Source organism: Diabrotica virgifera, chromosome 3, assembly GCF_917563875.1.
Source record: "Diabrotica virgifera virgifera chromosome 3, PGI_DIABVI_V3a".
Taxonomy (NCBI): Eukaryota; Metazoa; Arthropoda; class Insecta; order Coleoptera; family Chrysomelidae; genus Diabrotica; species Diabrotica virgifera.
Window position 1 is genome coordinate 99,907,942 of NC_065445.1, and position 12,738 is coordinate 99,920,679.

At 30.2% G+C, this 12,738-nt stretch overlaps 1 protein-coding gene across 2 annotated transcripts in view; it reads right to left on the reverse strand.

The window, feature by feature from the left end:
• LOC126881213 (prestin-like) overlaps window positions 1-12,738 on the reverse strand; it is a 308,541-nt gene that overhangs the window by 252,460 nt on the left and 43,343 nt on the right. The window contains exon 1 of one of the 2 annotated variants that reach the window (XM_050645324.1): window positions 5,890-5,989. The exons of the other annotated variant lie outside the window; for it this stretch is intronic. The gene's annotated coding sequence lies outside the window, so the exon portion shown is untranslated. Of the gene's footprint in view, window positions 1-5,889; window positions 5,990-12,738 lie in introns of those variants that run through there. 2 annotated transcript variants of the gene reach the window in all.

Here is a 12,738-nt window from a genome sequence, read left to right on the forward strand (position 1 = left end):
ATTTTATTTATTTTCATTTTATTATTATAATTTCATAATAATTAATTTTCTTTTACGCTTTTTATATATAAAAAAAACAAAATTTAACCCTTAGTTTATTTAACATAAAAATCAATCTTGTAATATAACAGTAATTTGTTTCTTGATTGTTTGTATTGCCCTATATTCAATAGGATTTACAATATAAGATTGGTTCAAATAGGGGAGTGCATTTAGATTTTCACTTCGGAAAAAATCAAACAAGATAAAACTTTTTGTAATTTCATTAAGAAATGTTTAATAAACAACATATCAAAAAGTTCTACTCGAGAAGTGGGTGCTTCATTTTTTATTAAACAAATGAACAGCGAAGTTAGATGTTTTTTTAAATAACTCTGAAAATATAATTTTTAGAAAAAAACTTACTTGACCACTGAAAAATTCAGAAAATTTTACAAAAAAAACCTTATATAAAGATTTTTCTAAAATTAAATCTCTAGCTTCTGTAATTTTTTATTTATAACGCTAAAGTCACCCTTCTCACACACATTGGCGCACTGTAAACTAGCGTTGGAAGAAGTGCACGGTTGAGTTTTTTTAATGTAATTCTTTAACTAATGGATCAAAAGAAATTTTACAAATTGGACATGAAAGAAGATGAAATAAGCTATCTTATGGTTGTAATAAAAAGAAATAAAATGTACGGACATAAGTACGGTGTGGGCGGAAAGTGAGCCTTACATGAATTTTGTTTCAAAAGATTAAAAAATGTGTAACTAATACAATTTTACTTATAAAACTCTCAAAATGTAATTTTTGGAAACTTCGTAGTTTTACAGAATTCCCACCACTTTAAGACGGTATTACTCAAGTTTGAATAAATCTAATATAATTTTTTTAATATTTTTTTAAAGCTTAGGATGTAATCTTTAAAAAACACTGAATTATTTTAGTTTAAAAATGAAATAAACAATTTCTTTTTAGGAAAACTAAGAAAGATAACAAAAATGTAATACAAAAACCGAAAATTACCAGCTGAAAAAATGTTTATACAGAGTGATCAAAACTTTTTTCTGTAAAACTTACCTAAAATACATTTAATAATAAGCCTCAACAATAATAAATGTTCAACAAAAAAAATTTTTTTTAGCTCTTATACAGTATGTCTGCGTAACTTGGAACCTATTGATAACTTTTTTAATATCAGTTTTACGAAAAAAAGTTGTTCTTTATAAAATACTCTGCATCGTATATATAACATAAGATGCAACCATCAAATATCAAATTTTGTTAGTTTTGTACGAGGTATGTCAAAAAATGTGAATTTCACTCAAGAATAAAGTACCTTTATATTTCACAATATCGAAAATTTGTATAACGAAAAGTTGTTTGGAATTAAAAACTATGTTCCAATATGTAATTATATCCTTCTAATCGAAAATTTGTTTTTTTTTTAAATATTGTTTCAAATTAATTATACCCAACATCATTAAATTTTCACTTATTATTTATGATAACTGTTTTATTATTAATTTTATGAAGAAAGTTATTCGTCATAAATAGCTGTGCATGGTCTAACACTTAATATGCAAATATAAAATATTATATTTTATCAATATTATAATTATATTTCGCGCAATAAATATGTACCTTTATAGTTCACAATATTTAGATTAGAAGAATGTAATTGCATATTGACACATCGTTTTTAATTCTGACCAACTTTCCATAATAACAATTTTCAGTATTATGAAAAATATAGATATTTTACTCCTAACTGAAATTTTTATTTATTGACATATCTTGTACAAAATTGATAAAAATTGATATTTTATGATTGAATTTAAAGTTTTAGAATATGCAGAGCTTTTTACTAAGAATAATTTTTTTATTTATGATCCCATTGCAACAATTGTTTGAAAATGTAGAAGCACAATTTTCACATCATTACGAGTAAGGCCGAATTTAATTAAGAGCGAACGAAACGATTCATATTAAGAGCAAAAAAATACATATTTTGTTCATCAATAGAAAAATTATTAAGATAACAATTTGTTAACGTTTTAAAGCGGTCGTTTTTGAATATATATTATAGGTTTATCAAAGCTCTCAAAAATAAATATATGTAGAAATAAATACTTTCGTAAAGAAATTATGATTTTACAACTATTTTTTAAGTTATCCGCCATTTTGGATCTGCCATTTTATAATTTAAATTATCAAAATTTGATTCAGGTTCAGCAACCTCTCAAAAATATCCACATATAAAAAAACAAACACGTTTTATAAAAAAAATTCGGATTTTACAACTACGTTTTTAGGATTTTTAGAAAAAATCCGCCATTTTGAATCCGCCATTTTGAATTTGCAAATTGTAATGTCAGATTCGGGTTCAGCATAATCAAAACTAAAATAAAAACATTTTTTATCAAAATAAAATGTTGAATTCACCCATATTCTTAACATTATTTATACAAAATAATTGTTATTGTTTAAACAATTAATAAACAATTAGCGGCGAAATTTGTGAGTAGAACTTTTTACTTTAACATATTTATAAACTAACAAAAAAAGTTTTAGAAAAATATAACCTTGTTTGAGTTTTTCCGAAACATTGTATCTTTTCGTTCTAATTGCACTCCCCTAAAAAATTAAATTATCACGTGTTTGTAGGTATATTGTTTGCGTACAATAATTTCATTTTGGCAACTGATTAAACAAAACCAGTTGTTGTCCGTTGTTCTCATGTAGTTTCTAATATAAATTTTGCTTAATATGGCTGTACAACGCTGATGAGACCCAGGAAGGACGAAATATCTGATGCATACTGTTTTGATATGTGGTACATATTAGTAATTATTATTAGCTAAAAAACTGCTACTATGAGTATGAACCTATCACAGACTTGACCAGAAAATAATTTGTCTCTCTCTAAATACCAACCTGCCACGTAAAATGGTATCCGAGTTTTCGTTGCTATTTTTGCCAATAAAATATTTATTTAATATAATTTGCAATGGTTAAAATAAATACAGCAATGTTCTGTAGACGGCCTCACGTTATGACGTCACAAAATTGAAATTTCGCTCATTAAAGAGAAGCTAACCACAATAATAATATTCCTCAAGTGTAGTGTGCCTCACCATCTTGTACTATCACGAGCCGCCCCTGTCATTTACTGGGCTAGGGGTACAATCAATAAGAAATGGAAACGCAAGATTATAGAAGATGGAGGATTGCAGAGGCTATAGTGGATGCATCAAAGACTCACCCCCCAGTTCTAAAGCCAGTCCAGAAGAAGAAGAAGAAGTACTTGAAGGTGTACAAAATAAAATTGCTGAGTATACAATAAATGACCGTTTTGGAGTGTAATTTTCAGGGGCAAATCCGAATTGCACGAAAATTTGGATTTAGGTTCTACTTACCGTCCACTTCAAAGTTGAAATTGTGCCGTTGGTTGCTTTTACTTGGGGAGTGACAGTCACCCCTTCTCGGGGGGTGAAAAACGCGTGTTTAAAATAAGCCCGGAAATGGATAAATTGGCAGATTATAAGCAACTTTTGTTCTATAAAGTTTTTTTCGTAAGTCAATACTTTTCGAGTTATTCGCGATTGAAAATGTTGATTTTTCGACAAAAAAAACTACGTTTTCAGACTGTTTTTCGCAAATAACTCAAAAAGTTAATAATTTATCGAAAAAAATATTCTTAGGAAAAGTGTAGCTTATAAAAAAACGAAAAAACTGTGTGTTAGTAAAGTCTATAAATTGAGTAAAAGCAAAGTTGTAGCTCATGAAAAATACGTTCTTATTCGTCTAATTCCAAATCGAATAATTCAACGCGAAATCTCCGAAAAGTTAAGTACTTTTCGGAAAAAGCTTATTAACATTTTTAAAGTATCTAAAAAAGCTTTATATTTGTCTTTTACAAAAGTTTCTAGCATCAAAAATAAACGAGTTACACTGAAAAAAAAAGTTTGCCCATTTTTTTGGTAAAAAAAATAGTACCCTAAATAAAATTAATCGTTACCGCTTTACCATTTATTTTAACTGTATGTGTATTGTTTATACGATCTGTAAGTTTGATTGGTTTGAAGTGCTTATCTTTAAAAAAATTTGGTTTTATAGTAAAAAAAATTTTTCTGAAAATTCCACACCTGTAATTTTGAACCAATCAAAATACGTTATTTTGACAGATCACCATGGCAACGGAGGTATTTTATCGGAAATTTTTTGCTCGTGGGGTACCCAACAGCGAATTATAGTGGAAATTTTTTGACGTTTACAATAACAGAACATTTTTGACAGACTGGTTTTTATTTGTTTACATAATTTAAAATAAAACGCTAAAAAATAATTTTCTATCACTTGTAGTTACTCAAAACTTATGTAAAATTGAAGAATATACTATTTTCTATCTTGAAATGGTATTCCCATGCAACTACAATGAGTAGAAATTACGAATTTGAAAGCCTAAATAATTGCTGACAAAGCTATGGCGCGCTATTAATCTGTTCATGCAGCTTTGGATTTTCAAATGCAAATTTGGTGTGGAATTTTCTTACCGAATACCACGCGAAGTCAAATTAATATCCGGAAATTTTTTTTTGATCATGAATATTTTTAGAAAATTTCCGGAAATAATTTGACCTCTAGTGGTATTACTAGTGAAAATTTTTGAAAAATTTCCTTTTTTCAAAATAACTTAAAAAGTGTTAGTTAGTGATAAGAAAAATCTTAAAGAGTAAAAAAATGTAAGTTTTGCTATTATAAATATGCTAGTTTCATTTTGTTTTTCCGTAAGACAAAAATTAGTTATGATATGGCTGTTCAAAATTTGCATTCACTCGTGATTATAGTGGCCCGTTTAAGCTTTTTCAACTATAACCCTTTCAAAAATAAGCACTTTAAACCGGTGAGACTGACAGATCATATAAAAATAGATGAGTAAGTAATTTGTTTGTAAAGCGGTAGCGATTAATTTCATTTGGGGAGCTAAACACGGGGAGATTTTCATGATTTTTTACCAAAAAAAAAGAGGGTCAACTTTATTTTGAGCGTAACTCGCTTAACTTTAATGCTGGAAACTTTTATAAACAATTAAAATAAAGCTTTTCATAAACACTTTAAAAAAGTTTCAATGGCTTTTTCCCGTAAAGTGCTTAATTTTTCTGTGATTTCACCTTGAAATATTCGATTTGGAATTAGACGAATAAGTACGTATTTTTCATGAGCTACAACTTTGTTTTTACTCGATTGATAAGCTTTCCTGATACACCATTTTTTTCGGTTTCTTATAAGCTACACTTTTCCTGAAAATATTTTTTTCGATAAAATATTTACTTTTTGAGTTATTTGCGAAAAACCGTCTGAAAACATAGTTTTTTTGTCGAAAAATAAATATTTTCAATCGCAAATAACTCGAAAAGTAATTAAGCCGATTTACGTAAAAAACTCTATAGAACAAAAGTTGCTTAAAATCAGTCAATTTATCCATTCCCGGTCTTATCTTGAACGTATGTTTTTTCACCCCCGAGAAGGGGTGACTGTCACCCCCCAAGTAAAAGCAACCAACGGCACAATTTCAACTTTGAAGTGGACGGTAAGTAGAATCTAAATCCAAATTTTTATGCAATTCGGAGTTGCCCCTTAAAATTACACGGTATCGCCGTATTTCCCGTTCATTTACTGGGCTAACACTGAGTATAACACAACCTACTACGTAAGTCCCTTTTTTGGTCGTAAGTGTTATTACACAAATAAATAATAATTTTATAAATCCCATGCAAATAATTAATGATAGATACTTATCAAATATACCGAGCATGCAGTTATTTATCATCAACTCTTGTTTTTATTCTTGATGATTTCAAACAGAATTAATTTCGTTAATAAAATATTTATTATTATTACCTTATCTTATACTGACAGGCAACTGCACAACGTAAAAACAATAAAACCACAGTTAATCCACAACACACACAACAATCTATCGATTTCGCACTAAACGTGAGTCAATTTTTCAAGCTAAACAATTTACCACTGTAAGACTACTGTAAGACACCTATAGACCAAGCAACACAGCATCGGAAAATCCAAAACTGAAGGTACAACACTACAAACAATTTTAAAGATGTACAAGGAACGTACCTACAGAATATAAACTTATAGACACAAATATTGCATAATATTTTGAACTTATGAAATTTTTTGTGCTGCAGTCCTTAGCCCCCAGTATCATAAGAATAGGATTTCTTTTTCAAGTGCGATGTTTTAAAGTGTCATATACATAATAAATTCTCAATTGAATTTAAATCTGGTATGGGCTTATATGGTGGCCAATATAATTTTTAAATTGAATCTCATCAAGGTAACTACTCATTATCCTAGCGACATTAACACTTGCGTTAACGTGCAGTAGCACGAATCTGTCATATCCAACATGGCTGGCAAATGGCAAAACATGATCTAAAATGCTTCTAATGTACTTGTCACCTGTCATTCACCCAATCACTTCCACAAGTTCGGTATGCCCTTTCCAAGAAATACTACTCCATTACTCCATAGCACTATGCCGCCACCACCAAAATTAATGCTCTGTATGAGTTACAACTCACATATTGTTGTTCCATTTTATCTTTGCCCATGCGTCACGATTCATTTTCAAACAAATTAAGTCAGAATAGGTCTGGATCCCGCGTATGAAAAAAAAGTTGATTAATAGCAAGCTGAAAATTTATTAATAGCTTAAGGGTGTCTAGTCGGATAAACTTTGATATATGGGAACACTGGAACAGGGGCAGTTTTAATTGTGGAACAGGTTAAAAATTTGGAACGGTCAGACCACGAAAACGGCACATTTATTTTGTCCGACAGAATAGACTTAAACTCTCCGAACAGAGATTAAACTCTCATGCCAAAATCAGACTGCTATTTATCACCTGTCATAATTCCTGTCATTTGACATATTCTACATGTTCCACTCATTAAAACACCCATTTGGTGATAAATAGCAGTCTGATTTTTGCATGAGAGTTTAATCTCTGTTCGGAGAGTTTAAGTCTGTTCTGTCGGACAAAATACATGTGCCGTTTTAGTGGTCTGACCGTTCCAAATTTTTAACCTGTTCCACAATTAAAACTTCCTCTGTTCCAGTGTTCTCATATATCAAAGTTTGTCCGACTAGACACCCTTAAGCTGTTAACAAATTTTCAGCTTGCTATTAATCAACTTTTTTTTCATACGCGGGATCCAGACCTAGAACTTAATCAGTGAAACTTAGTCAGTGAAACGTAGTATGTCGATGTGTATATATATTGTGTATACTGTATAGTATATACATTACACATCGACGTACATTTCAATTTATGCTTTGATTCAATTTGTTTGAAAATGAATCATGACGCATGGGCAAAAATAAATTGGAACAACTATATTATATCTACTGTTCGCGAACTCTTCTATAGACGACGTTTTGTCAATCATGCTTCCATAATATGGTGAACGGTATGCCAGATGTAACCTCATACAGAGCGTTCATTTTGGTGGTGGCGGCATAGTGCCATGGAATGGTATTTCTTGGAAAAGACATACGGAACCTGTGGAGGTGATTGTATGAAAGACAGCTGACATGTATATTAAAAACATTTTACAAGATCATGTCTTGCCGTTTGCCAGCCATATTAGACATAACAGATTCGTGCTAATGCACGATAACTCACTATTAGAACAATGAATACTTACCTTGGGGAGATTCAATTTAAAAATTATAGTGGCCACCATATAGCTCATATTAAATTTAACTTCGATCAAGCTTTTATATGACACTTTAAAACATGGTATTCGAAAAAGAAATCCTATTCCTATGACACTGAGGGGGTAAGTATACAGGCACAAAAATTTCACTTCATGATAATTTCAAAATAGGTATGCAATATTTTTGTCCATGAGTAGGTACATAAATTTTGAATATGTGAAAATTCTGTTAGGTCGATTTAATTGACAACTGAGGAACTCGAAAAGTACCCAGTATGATAAACAGGTTTAAACTACTTACACGGAAGGCTGAACACGCAATATAAAACAATGTAGATTACATATATACATATTAAACATTGTTAAAACGAGTTGAATAACAATTTTAATTATTTCAATTTTGTTTTTGCCATGTTTTGAATAATATATGTTAAGTGAATGCAGAAATACGAATGAACGACCAAAGTGCTGTCGAGAAAGTCATGATCTCTGTCATGAAGAGAATTACTTATAGTCCAGAGAAATAAGGATTTTCTCAGGACACTCAAAGATCCAGCTGACTACTTTTTTAGTTGCTGTAGACCTATAGAAAGAAAACCTACCTGTTTCCTACCTAGAGTTCGTGTCCGTTTTTTAATTATTAACACTTTAGTGAAAAAAAAACGCGATTTTTCCGATTTTTTGCATCCCATTAAAAAGCTAAATAGTTGACATAAAATTTCAAAATTTGATTTTTTAGAACATTGAAATAGCTTCAAAATACCGATTTTTGAATGTTAAAAGTCAATTTGTTGCTTCGCAAATTGCAGAATAAATGAAAATCATCGATATATGTTAATAACTTTTAGTAATTAAGTTAACAAAAAATTTTAGGGTTTCACCCAAAGTTGGGTATTTTGGTACTTAACAAACCCTCAAAATTTGAGACCCATCTATTAATTAGTTTAAAAGTAATTCTATTTGTTTATCCTAGACATAGACAGAAATTAATGAACATAGGGAAATTCTGAGTATGCCAAATGAAAGTAGAAGACTGATAGTATCAAAGTGTATTATAAAAAGGTAAAAAAATTAATTAATATAGTCAATAATCCTAATGCCAAATTTTTGAAATTTTGTAATTTATAAACATTTAGAATAATTTTAAAAAAATTATCCGTAGAAACAATCTTTTTATATATTCGAAAAGCTAGTATTTTAGCACGAATTTTCAAATTAAAAAATTTTGCCTGGGTTCATTTGGGACAAAGTTAGCCATGTGTTTTTTTTAATTCACAGCTAATTTATTTATAATAATTGAGGACTCTCATTGATGCCATTTTAAAGAATGGGATTTGTATTTTTAGTTAAAAAAATTGCACAAACATTGTACCTTCACAGCACCCCTACGATTTTTCAAAAATGTAGTTCAAACGGTTACTAAGGGGAACCTACAAATCCACCAAGTTAAAATACCTAAAAAGCAATTTCAAACTAATAGAAATTTCTGTATCTCCGGATCAACTCAATAGATTTTGATCTTTCTTTTTTTAATTTGTATGTAATTTCTGCGTACATTACAAATATGCAATTTGTTTATAAATTTATTAATTAATAAACAGTCTAATTCTTGAAAAAATATATATTTTTAAAAAATCTATTTTCTTAATGATAGTATTATTAATGATCATAGAAAAAATTAAAGTACAAATTAGGAAATAAATTATTTTTATTAGATAATTATTTATTGAAGATAATTTATTTATTGAAGTATACCTTAACTCTTTATATGACTAATAACGATAGTCTGATTAAAAACATGGATTTTTGGGAAAAAATAATTTTTTCAAAAATTTTTTAAACAAAGTAGACTGTTTATTTGCAAATTACACACAAATTAATTAATAAATGTCTAGACAAATTGCATATTTTTAATGTACAGAAAAATTACATACAAATTAAAAAAGAAAGATTAAAATATATTCAGTAGGTACATTCCGAGATATAGAAAATGATAGTAGTTTTAAGTTACCTTTTTTAGTTTTTGAACTCGTGCATTTTTCGGCTCCCAGCTCCCCCTTCACTTACCACGAGTAGTCACCAATTGAACTACATTTTTAAAAATTCGTATAAAATACGAGCTTTTCGAATATGTAAAATAATTTTTTCTGCGTACAACATTTTTAAAGTTATTCTAAATGTTTATAAACTACAAAATTTCAAAAATTTGGCATTAGAATTTTTGACTATATTAGAAAATTTGTTTATCCTATTTTAATACATTTTGATAGTATCACTTTTCTACTTTCATTTGGCATACGCAGAATTGTGCGTCAAGTTTTTGAGAAATGGCATGGTAGAGCAACGCTAGGAGGAAGAAAAATCAAAAACCTAATTTATTCTGATGATACTGTTATATTGGGGTAGTCACCAGAAGAGCTGGAACAAATTATGAATAGGCTAGTGAGTACGGAATATGGTTAGAAAAATAAATATTTTTATTAAGATAGAAATTAGGTTTATATTTTGTATGAAAAGACAATAATTTAATTACTACCTATAGGAAGACCGAAAGGAAGATATAATATTAGATGGAAGGAATAGATAACTGTTAAGATTGAGACGTTGGATTCAAAGGCTGGAGAACCTTATGCAGTGGCAAGTAAGAATGGAAGAAGATTATAGAAGACCAGATTCTCTGCGATAAAATTAATCGGAAGAGCCCAAAGAGCTAGACAATCATTCCGTTAGAAGTCAAGATGTGGTGCGTGTTGTTTTACTTCAGAGTATGAGTAACCATACATGTTCTTTATTTGGTCCGACCATCGTAATGAAGATCTTATTCTGGATCTTTTGCCTGCTACGTTGCCTTCAACCATCATTCGTTCCATGCCTTCTCCTCTTCTAGTTATATGTCCTAAATATCTCAGTATATTTTGGTTGATAGTTGTGGTGAATCTAGTTGTTATAAGTTCTGCTAGTATAGAATTACTTGTAGGATGTGCGGTCCATGGTATGCGCAACATTCTACGGTAGACCCACATTTCAAATGCCATCATACGCTTCGAATTGACATTTTTGATGATCCAAATTGACGGTCTGGCCATTGTGGTGCGTCGGCGGATCTCGTCTTCGTATTCTCGACTGTCAGTAATACCATACCTATCTATCTAGCCCTAGCCTCCCTAGTTAATAATAACGGCTTGAGGAGTGAGACTCGTCATCGATATGAATAACCAAAGTTACAGATGACGAATCTGACTCATCATTGGAATTGAACATATATGCGTGCTCTTTTTCTTGCAATAACGTGCGCAAGCATTGCATCTGTGCGAATGCGCATACGTTGCGTCTGTGCGAATACGCACACGTGGCCGCGTAGCAACTGACGCACGAATATACATTTGTTTCAATACGTTTACGTTTTCATTTTTATTTCATGTTTATTATCCTAAAACGGCGGAAATAAATCATACAGTTTATGTTATGAAAATGATAAGGAGAATGATCTTGAGCAATCGGATGTAGAATTTATTAGTGATTACAGTGATTTGTGAAACAAATAAGATAGTGATAGTGGAACGTCTGGCTCTAGGAGTTTTGCCGCCCTGGGCAAGATCGGGACCCCTCACTTGGTAGACCAGAGCAATTTCTTGGCAATTTCAAAAATTAGTTGTACCCTAAAATTTGTCGACCTGGGCAGATACCCGGTTCGCCCACCCCTGGGGACGGCTCAATGTGTTAAAAAATAAATAAATCATGACTCAAGGGGTTAACACTATTGTTGTATTTTCAGTAAGTTTCGTTTTCTGCCAAAATGCGTTCGTTAATTTATATTCCATCTATTCATTCTATTCATCTATTTGTAATTCTTTCCGGCTTTATCGAAATGCCTCCCACTTTTTCAGGTAAATATTTTCATACATGAAATGCCTCCCAGGTACAATCGAAATGCCTCCGTTTCGATAATCACTTAGGCTGATATTTTGTCTATTTAATCTCTGTATAAAGACACAATGTTGCCAAATCATAATTTAAATAGGTACTATCTATCTATTTTGATTTTTCTTATTCTTAATGCAGTGTACATAAAATATATTAACATTAATATTTCACAGTACGACATATTTCTTTTTAGAAAAGAAAGTTGTTACCCGACATTGGGCTGAGCACTCTTCATCCTTACAAAGAACCACAAACCCATGCGAAAGTTTTCATTTCAAGTATAATTCTTCTTTCTACTGCCCTCATCCGAACATTAATAATATTATTGATATAATTTTAGAATTTCAAATAAATACCTACATTAAAATGTCTGTTTCGACACCAAAAAAAATTGTTACGGAAAGTACAGCAAAAATAAATTTTCTTATAAATGAAAAATTTTTAGAAAAATAAATAGATTAGAATTTGTCAAAGTAGAATCATACAAATTTAGGAAAAATATTTTGTAATTTTATATTTGTATATAAACATTTTGTAATATTTTCCAAATAAGTGTTTTGTGATGTTATTTTTAACAAATATATGAAATACTTATTATGTTATTTATTTAGAGCTTGGGAGGCAATTCGTATGTTACCATTTTAGCGACAGGTAAGAAACCCTTCTTCTGGAGGCATTTCATATGCGCCCATTCTTTCGAATGGAACCTCTGGGTACTAAAAGTATGGTATATTTCTGAATACCTCCAATCTTTATCTCTGTCATGTTACCTGTGTTATTTCTGGAGCATATTACGTATATTGTTCATTTTTAGCATATCTTAGAATGTCTCCTTAAAAAATCGCATTTTAAACTATTTAAATTTCTACTAATAAGTATAGGGATTTTAATCGATTGTCATTTCTTTCGAGCTTCTGTCATATGTTGTATAATCTGTGTATAACATTAATATACACGGATTATACGACATATGACAGAAGCTCAAAACAAATGAGTATGAATGAAAAGCCCTATTATGTCATCACATGACCTGCCACAAGTTGCTTGTATTATTCATTCTTTAGCGACATAAATAACAAAATT